The following is a 15,519-nucleotide window of genomic DNA, read 5'->3' on the forward strand; positions in this document are numbered from 1 at the left end:
AACATGAAAAATCCAATGAGGAGAAGAAAAGCAAAGCCAAAGAGTCCATCCCAAAATCCGACAAACAAGCAAAATGAACAAAAAGCATTGAATTCAATTCTTTCTGATTTTAGAAACTGCATTAAAGAAGGGGTGCACCGGTCCTGGAGATACTGCAATACCAGGTCAATGCGTGGAGTGGACAGAGCAAGCTCTTTTTCCATCTCCCTGTTCTAAAAATCCATTTAATATATGGTCCCCAGATAGGGGACGTATCAGATATTAAACTGATAAGAACAGATACTACACTTGATCTTAGCCAAAAGGCCGAGAAGCGATAACCAGAATTGGTTTCCGACTACGGTGCCACCCAAGGATTCTGAAAAGTCCATTTGTGGAGATGGCCACCTGGACTCCCGTTAAGAAGACATGCTGTCAACCTCTAGATCCCTCACATGCCTGCACTTTTCGGCTTGCTGCTGCTGCAATCCACGCGTTTTAGATCTGCATAACTCCACCTCTTTTAGCACAGTACCCTCAACCCCCGGCTGTTCCCACCCGCCTCAACACCGTTGGAAGGGAGGAGAACCAATTAAGGCGGGGGGGGGGGGGGGTGGAACGAGCAGCTGTCTACCCTTAGCAGGAGGGTTGCTGATTAATTACCTCTCCTGCTGCTGCTGCTGCTGGCTGTCCAGCAGCAGACTGAAGGTGGCTGCTGCTGTGCGCAGGTATATAAAGGCTCAGAGCCTATTATGACACGCGCAGCCAGCGTTCCATTGCCACATTCTGTCTACTGCAGGCGGGATACCTGGATGGCTGAATGTCACTGAGAAGCTCACAGAGACCGCCATAAGCAACAGTTTAAAAGAATGCCACAGACTAATCAACCAAACTTTTTGGGTTGGTTTCTCTTTTATAGTCTGCAGGCATTAAATGAAAGAAGTCAGTGTTCCAGCAGAGGGAGACAACGTTTCAGAAAAGGCATTGTAGCAAACCAAAAAAGAAATTTTAAGCGCAGCAGAGTAACCAGCTCACATACCTGTTAGCTCAGGTGAGTTTAAAAGGCTGCTGTTGATAACAAGGGCATTTGCTAAATAGATGGTGTGTGTGCAACAATATACTGAAAGGTCAATTATATTGTGCAGCTTATCTCACCACCTGTAGTTATTTAGGTGAAAGCTCCAAAATGCTTGCCTAATATGTCTGTTTATCCAAAAGGAAGTATAGAGGGAGAGCTAGATAGATAGCATTGCATTACATTACATTACATGGCAATGCAATGCACAGTTGCTGAAGTTGAACCAAAATGAGCTTGTCATCTGGCTTCTGCAACTTTTAACATGAAAAATCCAATGAGGAGAAGAAAAGCAAAGCCAAAGAGTCCATCCCAAAATCCGACAAACAAGCAAAATGAACAAAAAGCATTGAATTCAATTCTTTCTGATTTTAGAAACTGCATTAAAGAAGGGGTGCACCGGTCCTTGAGATACTGCAATACCAGGTCAATGCGTGGAGTGGACAGAGCAAGCTCTTTTTCCATCTCCCTGTTCTAAAAATCCATTTAATATATGGTCCCCAGATAGGGGACGTATCAGATATTAAACTGATAAGAACAGATACTACACTTGATCTTAGCCAAAAGGCCGAGAAGCGATAACCAGAATTGGTTTCCGACTACGGTGCCACCCAAGGATTCTGAAAAGTCCATTTGTGGAGATGGCCACCTGGACTCCCGTTAAGAAGACATGCTGTCAACCTCTAGATCCCTCACATGCCTGCACTTTTCGGCTTGCTGCTGCTGCAATCCACGCGTTTTAGATCTGCATAACTCCACCTCTTTTAGCACAGTACCCTCAACCCCCGGCTGTTCCCACCCGCCTCAACACCGTTGGAAGGGAGGAGAACCAATTAAGGCGGGTGGGGGGGGTGGAACGAGCAGCTGTCTACCCTTAGCAGGAGGGTTGCTGATTAATTACCTCTCCTGCTGCTGCTGCTGCTGGCTGTCCAGCAGCAGACTGAAGGTGGCTGCTGCTGTGCGCAGGTATATAAAGGCTCAGAGCCTATTATGACACGCGCAGCCAGCGTTCCATTGCCACATTCCGTCTACTGCAGGCGGGATACCTGGATGGCTGAATGTCACTGAGAAGCTCACAGAGACCGCCATAAGCAACAGTTTAAAAGAATGCCACAGACTAATCAACCAAACTTTTTGGGTTGGTTTCTCTTTTATAGTCTGCAGGCATTAAATGAAAGAAGTCAGTGTTCCAGCAGAGGGAGACAACGTTTCAGAAAAGGCATTGTAGCAAACCAAAAAAGAAATTTTAAGCGCAGCAGAGTAACCAGCTCACATACCTGTTAGCTCAGGTGAGTTTAAAAGGCTGCTGTTGATAACAAGGGCATTTGCTAAATAGATGGTGTGTGTGCAACAATATACTGAAAGGTCAATTATATTGTGCAGCTTATCTCACCACCTGTAGTTATTTAGGTGAAAGCTCCAAAATGCTTGCCTAATATGTCTGTTTATCCAAAAGGAAGTATAGAGGGAGAGCTAGATAGATAGGATTGCATTACATTACATTACATGGCAATGCAATGCACAGTTGCTGAAGTTGAACCAAAATGAGCTTGTCATCTGGCTTCTGCAACTTTTAACATGAAAAATCCAATGAGGAGAAGAAAAGCAAAGCCAAAGAGTCCATCCCAAAATCCGACAAACAAGCAAAATGAACAAAAAGCATTGAATTCAATTCTTTCTGATTTTAGAAACTGCATTAAAGAAGGGGTGCACCGGTCCTGGAGATACTGCAATACCAGGTCAATGCGTGGAGTGGACAGAGCAAGCTCTTTTTCCATCTCCCTGTTCTAAAAATCCATTTAATATATGGTCCCCAGATAGGGGACGTATCAGATATTAAACTGATAAGAACAGATACTACACTTGATCTTAGCCAAAAGGCCGAGAAGCGATAACCAGAATTGGTTTCCGACTACGGTGCCACCCAAGGATTCTGAAAAGTCCATTTGTGGAGATGGCCACCTGGACTCCCGTTAAGAAGACATGCTGTCAACCTCTAGATCCCTCACATGCCTGCACTTTTCGGCTTGCTGCTGCTGCAATCCACGCGTTTTAGATCTGCATAACTCCACCTCTTTTAGCACAGTACCCTCAACCCCCGGCTGTTCCCACCCGCCTCAACACCGTTGGAAGGGAGGAGAACCAATTAAGGCGGGGGGGGGGTGGAACGAGCAGCTGTCTACCCTTAGCAGGAGGGTTGCTGATTAATTACCTCTCCTGCTGCTGCTGCTGCTGGCTGTCCAGCAGCAGACTGAAGGTGGCTGCTGCTGTGCGCAGGTATATAAAGGCTCAGAGCCTATTATGACACGCGCAGCCAGCGTTCCATTGCCACATTCCGTCTACTGCAGGCGGGATACCTGGATGGCTGAATGTCACTGAGAAGCTCACAGAGACCGCCATAAGCAACAGTTTAAAAGAATGCCACAGACTAATCAACCAAACTTTTTGGGTTGGTTTCTCTTTTATAGTCTGCAGGCATTAAATGAAAGAAGTCAGTGTTCCAGCAGAGGGAGACAACGTTTCAGAAAAGGCATTGTAGCAAACCAAAAAAGAAATTTTAAGCGCAGCAGAGTAACCAGCTCACATACCTGTTAGCTCAGGTGAGTTTAAAAGGCTGCTGTTGATAACAAGGGCATTTGCTAAATAGATGGTGTGTGTGCAACAATATACTGAAAGGTCAATTATATTGTGCAGCTTATCTCACCACCTGTAGTTATTTAGGTGAAAGCTCCAAAATGCTTGCCTAATATGTCTGTTTATCCAAAAGGAAGTATAGAGGGAGAGCTAGATAGATAGCATTGCATTACATTACATTACATGGCAATGCAATGCACAGTTGCTGAAGTTGAACCAAAATGAGCTTGTCATCTGGCTTCTGCAACTTTTAACATGAAAAATCCAATGAGGAGAAGAAAAGCAAAGCCAAAGAGTCCATCCCAAAATCCGACAAACAAGCAAAATGAACAAAAAGCATTGAATTCAATTCTTTCTGATTTTAGAAACTGCATTAAAGAAGGGGTGCACCGGTCCTGGAGATACTGCAATACCAGGTCAATGCGTGGAGTGGACAGAGCAAGCTCTTTTTCCATCTCCCTGTTCTAAAAATCCATTTAATATATGGTCCCCAGATAGGGGACGTATCAGATATTAAACTGATAAGAACAGATACTACACTTGATCTTAGCCAAAAGGCCGAGAAGCGATAACCAGAATTGGTTTCCGACTACGGTGCCACCCAAGGATTCTGAAAAGTCCATTTGTGGAGATGGCCACCTGGACTCCCGTTAAGAAGACATGCTGTCAACCTCTAGATCCCTCACATGCCTGCACTTTTCGGCTTGCTGCTGCTGCAATCCACGCGTTTTAGATCTGCATAACTCCACCTCTTTTAGCACAGTACCCTCAACCCCCGGCTGTTCCCACCCGCCTCAACACCGTTGGAAGGGAGGAGAACCAATTAAGGCGGGGGGGGGGGTGGAACGAGCAGCTGTCTACCCTTAGCAGGAGGGTTGCTGATTAATTACCTCTCCTGCTGCTGCTGCTGCTGGCTGTCCAGCAGCAGACTGAAGGTGGCTGCTGCTGTGCGCAGGTATATAAAGGCTCAGAGCCTATTATGACACGCGCAGCCAGCGTTCCATTGCCACATTCCGTCTACTGCAGGCGGGATACCTGGATGGCTGAATGTCACTGAGAAGCTCACAGAGACCGCCATAAGCAACAGTTTAAAAGAATGCCACAGACTAATCAACCAAACTTTTTGGGTTGGTTTCTCTTTTATAGTCTGCAGGCATTAAATGAAAGAAGTCAGTGTTCCAGCAGAGGGAGACAACGTTTCAGAAAAGGCATTGTAGCAAACCAAAAAAGAAATTTTAAGCGCAGCAGAGTAACCAGCTCACATACCTGTTAGCTCAGGTGAGTTTAAAAGGCTGCTGTTGATAACAAGGGCATTTGCTAAATAGATGGTGTGTGTGCAACAATATACTGAAAGGTCAATTATATTGTGCAGCTTATCTCACCACCTGTAGTTATTTAGGTGAAAGCTCCAAAATGCTTGCCTAATATGTCTGTTTATCCAAAAGGAAGTATAGAGGGAGAGCTAGATAGATAGCATTGCATTACATTACATTACATGGCAATGCAATGCACAGTTGCTGAAGTTGAACCAAAATGAGCTTGTCATCTGGCTTCTGCAACTTTTAACATGAAAAATCCAATGAGGAGAAGAAAAGCAAAGCCAAAGAGTCCATCCCAAAATCCGACAAACAAGCAAAATGAACAAAAAGCATTGAATTCAATTCTTTCTGATTTTAGAAACTGCATTAAAGAAGGGGTGCACCGGTCCTGGAGATACTGCAATACCAGGTCAATGCGTGGAGTGGACAGAGCAAGCTCTTTTTCCATCTCCCTGTTCTAAAAATCCATTTAATATATGGTCCCCAGATAGGGGACGTATCAGATATTAAACTGATAAGAACAGATACTACACTTGATCTTAGCCAAAAGGCCGAGAAGCGATAACCAGAATTGGTTTCCGACTACGGTGCCACCCAAGGATTCTGAAAAGTCCATTTGTGGAGATGGCCACCTGGACTCCCGTTAAGAAGACATGCTGTCAACCTCTAGATCCCTCACATGCCTGCACTTTTCGGCTTGCTGCTGCTGCAATCCACGCGTTTTAGATCTGCATAACTCCACCTCTTTTAGCACAGTACCCTCAACCCCCGGCTGTTCCCACCCGCCTCAACACCGTTGGAAGGGAGGAGAACCAATTAAGGCGGGGGGGGGGGTGGAACGAGCAGCTGTCTACCCTTAGCAGGAGGGTTGCTGATTAATTACCTCTCCTGCTGCTGCTGCTGCTGGCTGTCCAGCAGCAGACTGAAGGTGGCTGCTGCTGTGCGCAGGTATATAAAGGCTCAGAGCCTATTATGACACGCGCAGCCAGCGTTCCATTGCCACATTCCGTCTACTGCAGGCGGGATACCTGGATGGCTGAATGTCACTGAGAAGCTCACAGAGACCGCCATAAGCAACAGTTTAAAAGAATGCCACAGACTAATCAACCAAACTTTTTGGGTTGGTTTCTCTTTTATAGTCTGCAGGCATTAAATGAAAGAAGTCAGTGTTCCAGCAGAGGGAGACAACGTTTCAGAAAAGGCATTGTAGCAAACCAAAAAAGAAATTTTAAGCGCAGCAGAGTAACCAGCTCACATACCTGTTAGCTCAGGTGAGTTTAAAAGGCTGCTGTTGATAACAAGGGCATTTGCTAAATAGATGGTGTGTGTGCAACAATATACTGAAAGGTCAATTATATTGTGCAGCTTATCTCACCACCTGTAGTTATTTAGGTGAAAGCTCCAAAATGCTTGCCTAATATGTCTGTTTATCCAAAAGGAAGTATAGAGGGAGAGCTAGATAGATAGCATTGCATTACATTACATTACATGGCAATGCAATGCACAGTTGCTGAAGTTGAACCAAAATGAGCTTGTCATCTGGCTTCTGCAACTTTTAACATGAAAAATCCAATGAGGAGAAGAAAAGCAAAGCCAAAGAGTCCATCCCAAAATCCGACAAACAAGCAAAATGAACAAAAAGCATTGAATTCAATTCTTTCTGATTTTAGAAACTGCATTAAAGAAGGGGTGCACCGGTCCTGGAGATACTGCAATACCAGGTCAATGCGTGGAGTGGACAGAGCAAGCTCTTTTTCCATCTCCCTGTTCTAAAAATCCATTTAATATATGGTCCCCAGATAGGGGACGTATCAGATATTAAACTGATAAGAACAGATACTACACTTGATCTTAGCCAAAAGGCCGAGAAGCGATAACCAGAATTGGTTTCCGACTACGGTGCCACCCAAGGATTCTGAAAAGTCCATTTGTGGAGATGGCCACCTGGACTCCCGTTAAGAAGACATGCTGTCAACCTCTAGATCCCTCACATGCCTGCACTTTTCGGCTTGCTGCTGCTGCAATCCACGCGTTTTAGATCTGCATAACTCCACCTCTTTTAGCACAGTACCCTCAACCCCCGGCTGTTCCCACCCGCCTCAACACCGTTGGAAGGGAGGAGAACCAATTAAGGCGGGTGGGGGGGGGTGGAACGAGCAGCTGTCTACCCTTAGCAGGAGGGTTGCTGATTAATTACCTCTCCTGCTGCTGCTGCTGCTGGCTGTCCAGCAGCAGACTGAAGGTGGCTGCTGCTGTGCGCAGGTATATAAAGGCTCAGAGCCTATTATGACACGCGCAGCCAGCGTTCCATTGCCACATTCCGTCTACTGCAGGCGGGATACCTGGATGGCTGAATGTCACTGAGAAGCTCACAGAGACCGCCATAAGCAACAGTTTAAAAGAATGCCACAGACTAATCAACCAAACTTTTTGGGTTGGTTTCTCTTTTATAGTCTGCAGGCATTAAATGAAAGAAGTCAGTGTTCCAGCAGAGGGAGACAACGTTTCAGAAAAGGCATTGTAGCAAACCAAAAAAGAAATTTTAAGCGCAGCAGAGTAACCAGCTCACATACCTGTTAGCTCAGGTGAGTTTAAAAGGCTGCTGTTGATAACAAGGGCATTTGCTAAATAGATGGTGTGTGTGCAACAATATACTGAAAGGTCAATTATATTGTGCAGCTTATCTCACCACCTGTAGTTATTTAGGTGAAAGCTCCAAAATGCTTGCCTAATATGTCTGTTTATCCAAAAGGAAGTATAGAGGGAGAGCTAGATAGATAGCATTGCATTACATTACATTACATGGCAATGCAATGCACAGTTGCTGAAGTTGAACCAAAATGAGCTTGTCATCTGGCTTCTGCAACTTTTAACATGAAAAATCCAATGAGGAGAAGAAAAGCAAAGCCAAAGAGTCCATCCCAAAATCCGACAAACAAGCAAAATGAGCAAAAAGCATTGAATTCAATTCTTTCTGATTTTAGAAACTGCATTAAAGAAGGGGTGCACCGGTCCTGGAGATACTGCAATACCAGGTCAATGCGTGGAGTGGACAGAGCAAGCTCTTTTTCCATCTCCCTGTTCTAAAAATCCATTTAATATATGGTCCCCAGATAGGGGACGTATCAGATATTAAACTGATAAGAACAGATACTACACTTGATCTTAGCCAAAAGGCCGAGAAGCGATAACCAGAATTGGTTTCCGACTACGGTGCCACCCAAGGATTCTGAAAAGTCCATTTGTGGAGATGGCCACCTGGACTCCCGTTAAGAAGACATGCTGTCAACCTCTAGATCCCTCACATGCCTGCACTTTTCGGCTTGCTGCTGCTGCAATCCACGCGTTTTAGATCTGCATAACTCCACCTCTTTTAGCACAGTACCCTCAACCCCCGGCTGTTCCCACCCGCCTCAACACCGTTGGAAGGGAGGAGAACCAATTAAGGCGGGGGGGGGGTGGAACGAGCAGCTGTCTACCCATAGCAGGAGGGTTGCTGATTAATTACCTCTCCTGCTGCTGCTGCTGCTGGCTGTCCAGCAGCAGACTGAAGGTGGCTGCTGCTGTGCGCAGGTATATAAAGGCTCAGAGCCTATTATGACACGCGCAGCCAGCGTTCCATTGCCACATTCCGTCTACTGCAGGCGGGATACCTGGATGGCTGAATGTCACTGAGAAGCTCACAGAGACCGCCATAAGCAACAGTTTAAAAGAATGCCACAGACTAATCAACCAAACTTTTTGGGTTGGTTTCTCTTTTATAGTCTGCAGGCATTAAATGAAAGAAGTCAGTGTTCCGGCAGAGGGAGACAACGTTTCAGAAAAGGCATTGTAGCAAACCAAAAAAGAAATTTTAAGCGCAGCAGAGTAACCAGCTCACATACCTGTTAGCTCAGGTGAGTTTAAAAGGCTGCTGTTGATAACAAGGGCATTTGCTAAATAGATGGTGTGTGTGCAACAATATACTGAAAGGTCAATTATATTGTGCAGCTTATCTCACCACCTGTAGTTATTTAGGTGAAAGCTCCAAAATGCTTGCCTAATATGTCTGTTTATCCAAAAGGAAGTATAGAGGGAGAGCTAGATAGATAGCATTGCATTATATTACATTACATGGCAATGCAATGCACAGTTGCTGAAGTTGAACCAAAATGAGCTTGTCATCTGGCTTCTGCAACTTTTAACATGAAAAATCCAATGAGGAGAAGAAAAGCAAAGCCAAAGAGTCCATCCCAAAATCCGACAAACAAGCAAAATGAACAAAAAGCATTGAATTCAATTCTTTCTGATTTTAGAAACTGCATTAAAGAAGGGGTGCACCGGTCCTGGAGATACTGCAATACCAGGTCAATGCGTGGAGTGGACAGAGCAAGCTCTTTTTCCATCTCCCTGTTCTAAAAATCCATTTAATATATGGTCCCCAGATAGGGGACGTATCAGATATTAAACTGATAAGAACAGATACTACACTTGATCTTAGCCAAAAGGCCGAGAAGCGATAACCAGAATTGGTTTCCGACTACGGTGCCACCCAAGGATTCTGAAAAGTCCATTTGTGGAGATGGCCACCTGGACTCCCGTTAAGAAGACATGCTGTCAACCTCTAGATCCCTCACATGCCTGCACTTTTCGGCTTGCTGCTGCTGCAATCCACGCGTTTTAGATCTGCATAACTCCACCTCTTTTAGCACAGTACCCTCAACCCCCGGCTGTTCCCACCCGCCTCAACACCGTTGGAAGGGAGGAGAACCATTTAAGGCGGGGGGGGGGGTGGAACGAGCAGCTGTCTACCCTTAGCAGGAGGGTTGCTGATTAATTACCTCTCCTGCTGCTGCTGCTGCTGGCTGTCCAGCAGCAGACTGAAGGTGGCTGCTGCTGTGCGCAGGTATATAAAGGCTCAGAGCCTATTATGACACGCGCAGCCAGCGTTCCATTGCCACATTCCGTCTACTGCAGGCGGGATACCTGGATGGCTGAATGTCACTGAGAAGCTCACAGAGACCGCCATAAGCAACAGTTTAAAAGAATGCCACAGACTAATCAACCAAACTTTTTGGGTTGGTTTCTCTTTTATAGTCTGCAGGCATTAAATGAAAGAAGTCAGTGTTCCAGCAGAGGGAGACAACGTTTCAGAAAAGGCATTGTAGCAAACCAAAAAAGAAATTTTAAGCGCAGCAGAGTAACCAGCTCACATACCTGTTAGCTCAGGTGAGTTTAAAAGGCTGCTGTTGATAACAAGGGCATTTGCTAAATAGATGGTGTGTGTGCAACAATATACTGAAAGGTCAATTATATTGTGCAGCTTATCTCACCACCTGTAGTTATTTAGGTGAAAGCTCCAAAATGCTTGCCTAATATGTCTGTTTATCCAAAAGGAAGTATAGAGGGAGAGCTAGATAGATAGCATTGCATTACATTACATTACATGGCAATGCAATGCACAGTTGCTGAAGTTGAACCAAAATGAGCTTGTCATCTGGCTTCTGCAACTTTTAACATGAAAAATCCAATGAGGAGAAGAAAAGCAAAGCCAAAGAGTCCATCCCAAAATCCGACAAACAAGCAAAATGAACAAAAAGCATTGAATTCAATTCTTTCTGATTTTAGAAACTGCATTAAAGAAGGGGTGCACCGGTCCTGGAGATACTGCAATACCAGGTCAATGCGTGGAGTGGACAGAGCAAGCTCTTTTTCCATCTCCCTGTTCTAAAAATCCATTTAATATATGGTCCCCAGATAGGGGACGTATCAGATATTAAACTGATAAGAACAGATACTACACTTGATCTTAGCCAAAAGGCCGAGAAGCGATAACCAGAATTGGTTTCCGACTACGGTGCCACCCAAGGATTCTGAAAAGTCCATTTGTGGAGATGGCCACCTGGACTCCCGTTAAGAAGACATGCTGTCAACCTCTATATCCCTCACATGCCTGCACTTTTCGGCTTGCTGCTGCTGCAATCCACGCGTTTTAGATCTGCATAACTCCACCTCTTTTAGCACAGTACCCTCAACCCCCGGCTGTTCCCACCCGCCTCAACACCGTTGGAAGGGAGGAGAACCAATTAAGGCGGGGGGGGGGTGGAACGAGCAGCTGTCTACCCATAGCAGGAGGGTTGCTGATTAATTACCTCTCCTGCTGCTGCTGCTGCTGGCTGTCCAGCAGCAGACTGAAGGTGGCTGCTGCTGTGCGCAGGTATATAAAGGCTCAGAGCCTATTATGACACGCGCAGCCAGCGTTCCATTGCCACATTCCGTCTACTGCAGGCGGGATACCTGGATGGCTGAATGTCACTGAGAAGCTCACAGAGACCGCCATAAGCAACAGTTTAAAAGAATGCCACAGACTAATCAACCAAACTTTTTGGGTTGGTTTCTCTTTTATAGTCTGCAGGCATTAAATGAAAGAAGTCAGTGTTCCGGCAGAGGGAGACAACGTTTCAGAAAAGGCATTGTAGCAAACCAAAAAAGAAATTTTAAGCGCAGCAGAGTAACCAGCTCACATACCTGTTAGCTCAGGTGAGTTTAAAAGGCTGCTGTTGATAACAAGGGCATTTGCTAAATAGATGGTGTGTGTGCAACAATATACTGAAAGGTCAATTATATTGTGCAGCTTATCTCACCACCTGTAGTTATTTAGGTGAAAGCTCCAAAATGCTTGCCTAATATGTCTGTTTATCCAAAAGGAAGTATAGAGGGAGAGCTAGATAGATAGCATTGCATTATATTACATTACATGGCAATGCAATGCACAGTTGCTGAAGTTGAACCAAAATGAGCTTGTCATCTGGCTTCTGCAACTTTTAACATGAAAAATCCAATGAGGAGAAGAAAAGCAAAGCCAAAGAGTCCATCCCAAAATCCGACAAACAAGCAAAATGAACAAAAAGCATTGAATTCAATTCTTTCTGATTTTAGAAACTGCATTAAAGAAGGGGTGCACCGGTCCTGGAGATACTGCAATACCAGGTCAATGCGTGGAGTGGACAGAGCAAGCTCTTTTTCCATCTCCCTGTTCTAAAAATCCATTTAATATATGGTCCCCAGATAGGGGACGTATCAGATATTAAACTGATAAGAACAGATACTACACTTGATCTTAGCCAAAAGGCCGAGAAGCGATAACCAGAATTGGTTTCCGACTACGGTGCCACCCAAGGATTCTGAAAAGTCCATTTGTGGAGATGGCCACCTGGACTCCCGTTAAGAAGACATGCTGTCAACCTCTAGATCCCTCACATGCCTGCACTTTTCAGCTTGCTGCTGCTGCAATCCACGCGTTTTAGATCTGCATAACTCCACCTCTTTTAGCACAGTACCCTCAACCCCCGGCTGTTCCCACCCGCCTCAACACCGTTGGAAGGGAGGAGAACCATTTAAGGCGGGGGGGGGGGTGGAACGAGCAGCTGTCTACCCTTAGCAGGAGGGTTGCTGATTAATTACCTCTCCTGCTGCTGCTGCTGCTGGCTGTCCAGCAGCAGACTGAAGGTGGCTGCTGCTGTGCGCAGGTATATAAAGGCTCAGAGCCTATTATGACACGCGCAGCCAGCGTTCCATTGCCACATTCCGTCTACTGCAGGCGGGATACCTGGATGGCTGAATGTCACTGAAAAGCTCACAGAGACCGCCAAAGCAACAGTTTAAAAGAATGCCACAGACTAATCAACCAAACTTTTTGGGTTGGTTTCTCTTTTATAGTCTGCAGGCATTAAATGAAAGAAGTCAGTGTTCCAGCAGAGGGAGACAACGTTTCAGAAAAGGCATTGTAGCAAACCAAAAAAGAAATTTTAAGCGCAGCAGAGTAACCAGCTCACATACCTGTTAGCTCAGGTGAGTTTAAAAGGCTGCTGTTGATAACAAGGGCATTTGCTAAATAGATGGTGTGTGTGCAACAATATACTGAAAGGTCAATTATATTGTGCAGCTTATCTCACCACCTGTAGTTATTTAGGTGAAAGCTCCAAAATGCTTGCCTAATATGTCTGTTTATCCAAAAGGAAGTATAGAGGGAGAGCTAGATAGATAGCATTGCATTACATTACATTACATGGCAATGCAATGCACAGTTGCTGAAGTTGAACCAAAATGAGCTTGTCATCTGGCTTCTGCAACTTTTAACATGAAAAATCCAATGAGGAGAAGAAAAGCAAAGCCAAAGAGTCCATCCCAAAATCCGACAAACAAGCAAAATGAACAAAAAGCATTGAATTCAATTCTTTCTGATTTTAGAAACTGCATTAAAGAAGGGGTGCACCGGTCCTGGAGATACTGCAATACCAGGTCAATGCGTGGAGTGGACAGAGCAAGCTCTTTTTCCATCTCCCTGTTCTAAAAATCCATTTAATATATGGTCCCCAGATAGGGGACGTATCAGATATTAAACTGATAAGAACAGATACTACACTTGATCTTAGCCAAAAGGCCGAGAAGCGATAACCAGAATTGGTTTCCGACTACGGTGCCACCCAAGGATTCTGAAAAGTCCATTTGTGGAGATGGCCACCTGGACTCCCGTTAAGAAGACATGCTGTCAACCTCTAGATCCCTCACATGCCTGCACTTTTCGGCTTGCTGCTGCTGCAATCCACGCGTTTTAGATCTGCATAACTCCACCTCTTTTAGCACAGTACCCTCAACCCCCGGCTGTTCCCACCCGCCTCAACACCGTTGGAAGGGAGGAGAACCAATTAAGGCGGGGGGGGGGGTGGAACGAGCAGCTGTCTACCCTTAGCAGGAGGGTTGCTGATTAATTACCTCTCCTGCTGCTGCTGCTGCTGGCTGTCCAGCAGCAGACTGAAGGTGGCTGCTGCTGTGCGCAGGTATATAAAAGCTCAGAGCCTATTATGACACGCGCAGCCAGCGTTCCATTGCCACATTCCGTCTACTGCAGGCGGGATACCTGGATGGCTGAATGTCACTGAGAAGCTCACAGAGACCGCCATAAGCAACAGTTTAAAAGAATGCCACAGACTAATCAACCAAACTTTTTGGGTTGGTTTCTCTTTTATAGTCTGCAGGCATTAAATGAAAGAAGTCAGTGTTCCAGCAGAGGGAGACAACGTTTCAGAAAAGGCATTGTAGCAAACCAAAAAAGAAATTTTAAGCGCAGCAGAGTAACCAGCTCACATACCTGTTAGCTCAGGTGAGTTTAAAAGGCTGCTGTTGATAACAAGGGCATTTGCTAAATAGATGGTGTGTGTGCAACAATATACAGAAAGGTCAATTATATTGTGCAGCTTATCTCACCACCTGTAGTTATTTAGGTGAAAGCTCCAAAATGCTTGCCTAATATGTCTGTTTATCCAAAAGGAAGTATAGAGGGAGAGCTAGATAGATAGCATTGCATTACATTACATTACATGGCAATGCAATGCACAGTTGCTGAAGTTGAACCAAAATGAGCTTGTCATCTGGCTTCTGCAACTTTTAACATGAAAAATCCAATGAGGAGAAGAAAAGCAAAGCCAAAGAGTCCATCCCAAAATCCGACAAACAAGCAAAATGAACAAAAAGCATTGAATTCAATTCTTTCTGATTTTAGAAACTGCATTAAAGAAGGGGTGCACCGGTCCTGGAGATACTGCAATACCAGGTCAATGCGTGGAGTGGACAGAGCAAGCTCTTTTTCCATCTCCCTGTTCTAAAAATCCATTTAATATATGGTCCCCAGATAGGGGACGTATCAGATATTAAACTGATAAAACAGATACTACACTTGATCTTAGCCAAAAGGCCGAGAAGCGATAACCAGAATTGGTTTCCGACTACGGTGCCACCCAAGGATTCTGAAAAGTCCATTTGTGGAGATGGCCACCTGGACTCCCGTTAAGAAGACATGCTGTCAACCTCTAGATCCCTCACATGCCTGCACTTTTCGGCTTGCTGCTGCTGCAATCCACGCGTTTTAGATCTGCATAACTCCACCTCTTTTAGCACAGTACCCTCAACCCCCGGCTGTTCCCACCCGCCTCAACACCGTTGGAAGGGAGGAGAACCAATTAAGGCGGGGGGGGGGTGTGGAACGAGCAGCTGTCTACCCTTAGCAGGAGGGTTGCTGATTAATTACCTCTCCTGCTGCTGCTGCTGCTGGCTGTCCAGCAGCAGACTGAAGGTGGCTGCTGCTGTGCGCAGGTATATAAAGGCTCAGAGCCTATTATGACACGCGCAGCCAGCGTTCCATTGCCACATTCCGTCTACTGCAGGCGGGATACCTGGATGGCTGAATGTCACTGAGAAGCTCACAGAGACCGCCATAAGCAACAGTTTAAAAGAATGCCACAGACTAATCAACCAAACTTTTTGGGTTGGTTTCTCTTTTATAGTCTGCAGGCATTAAATGAAAGAAGTCAGTGTTCCAGCAGAGGGAGACAACGTTTCAGAAAAGGCATTGTAGCAAACCAAAAAAGAAATTTTAAGCGCAGCAGAGTAACCAGCTCACATACCTGTTAGCTCAGGTGAGTTTAAAAGGCTGCTGTTGATAACAAGGGCATTTGCTAAATAGATGGTGTGTGT

The 15,519-nt window shown here is 45.3% G+C and overlaps 12 non-coding genes across 12 annotated transcripts; all 12 read right to left on the bottom strand.

Moving 5' to 3' along the window:
• Positions 1-127: 127 nt before the first annotated feature.
• LOC141186439 (U2 spliceosomal RNA) lies at positions 128-318 on the bottom strand. Its single transcript, XR_012260717.1, has one exon. It is a non-coding gene; the product is annotated as a U2 spliceosomal RNA (small nuclear RNA).
• Positions 319-1,443: 1,125 nt separating this feature from the next.
• On the bottom strand, positions 1,444-1,634 carry LOC141185317 (U2 spliceosomal RNA). The gene has a single exon (XR_012259991.1). It is a non-coding gene; the product is annotated as a U2 spliceosomal RNA (small nuclear RNA).
• A 1,122-nt stretch (positions 1,635-2,756) lies between these two features.
• LOC141186440 (U2 spliceosomal RNA) lies at positions 2,757-2,947 on the bottom strand. Its single transcript, XR_012260718.1, has one exon. It is a non-coding gene; the product is annotated as a U2 spliceosomal RNA (small nuclear RNA).
• Positions 2,948-4,067: 1,120 nt separating this feature from the next.
• Positions 4,068-4,258, bottom strand: LOC141186441 (U2 spliceosomal RNA). Its single transcript, XR_012260719.1, has one exon. It is a non-coding gene; the product is annotated as a U2 spliceosomal RNA (small nuclear RNA).
• A 1,121-nt stretch (positions 4,259-5,379) lies between these two features.
• LOC141186442 (U2 spliceosomal RNA) lies at positions 5,380-5,570 on the bottom strand. Its single transcript, XR_012260720.1, has one exon. It is a non-coding gene; the product is annotated as a U2 spliceosomal RNA (small nuclear RNA).
• A 1,121-nt stretch (positions 5,571-6,691) lies between these two features.
• LOC141186443 (U2 spliceosomal RNA) lies at positions 6,692-6,882 on the bottom strand. The gene has a single exon (XR_012260721.1). It is a non-coding gene; the product is annotated as a U2 spliceosomal RNA (small nuclear RNA).
• A 1,123-nt stretch (positions 6,883-8,005) lies between these two features.
• LOC141186444 (U2 spliceosomal RNA) lies at positions 8,006-8,196 on the bottom strand. The gene has a single exon (XR_012260722.1). It is a non-coding gene; the product is annotated as a U2 spliceosomal RNA (small nuclear RNA).
• Positions 8,197-9,316: 1,120 nt separating this feature from the next.
• Positions 9,317-9,507, bottom strand: LOC141186446 (U2 spliceosomal RNA). Its single transcript, XR_012260724.1, has one exon. It is a non-coding gene; the product is annotated as a U2 spliceosomal RNA (small nuclear RNA).
• A 1,121-nt stretch (positions 9,508-10,628) lies between these two features.
• On the bottom strand, positions 10,629-10,819 carry LOC141186447 (U2 spliceosomal RNA). Its single transcript, XR_012260725.1, has one exon. It is a non-coding gene; the product is annotated as a U2 spliceosomal RNA (small nuclear RNA).
• Positions 10,820-11,939: 1,120 nt separating this feature from the next.
• On the bottom strand, positions 11,940-12,130 carry LOC141186449 (U2 spliceosomal RNA). The gene has a single exon (XR_012260726.1). It is a non-coding gene; the product is annotated as a U2 spliceosomal RNA (small nuclear RNA).
• Positions 12,131-13,250: 1,120 nt separating this feature from the next.
• Positions 13,251-13,441, bottom strand: LOC141186450 (U2 spliceosomal RNA). Its single transcript, XR_012260727.1, has one exon. It is a non-coding gene; the product is annotated as a U2 spliceosomal RNA (small nuclear RNA).
• A 1,121-nt stretch (positions 13,442-14,562) lies between these two features.
• LOC141185562 (U2 spliceosomal RNA) lies at positions 14,563-14,752 on the bottom strand. The gene has a single exon (XR_012260214.1). It is a non-coding gene; the product is annotated as a U2 spliceosomal RNA (small nuclear RNA).
• Between the last annotated feature and the right edge of the window lie 767 nt (positions 14,753-15,519).

This window comes from Phyllobates terribilis, unplaced genomic scaffold, assembly GCF_046119375.1.
Source record: "Phyllobates terribilis strain yellow unplaced genomic scaffold, ASM4611937v1 Scaffold_40__1_contigs__length_11209783, whole genome shotgun sequence".
NCBI classification, from domain to species: Eukaryota; Metazoa; Chordata; class Amphibia; order Anura; family Dendrobatidae; genus Phyllobates; species Phyllobates terribilis.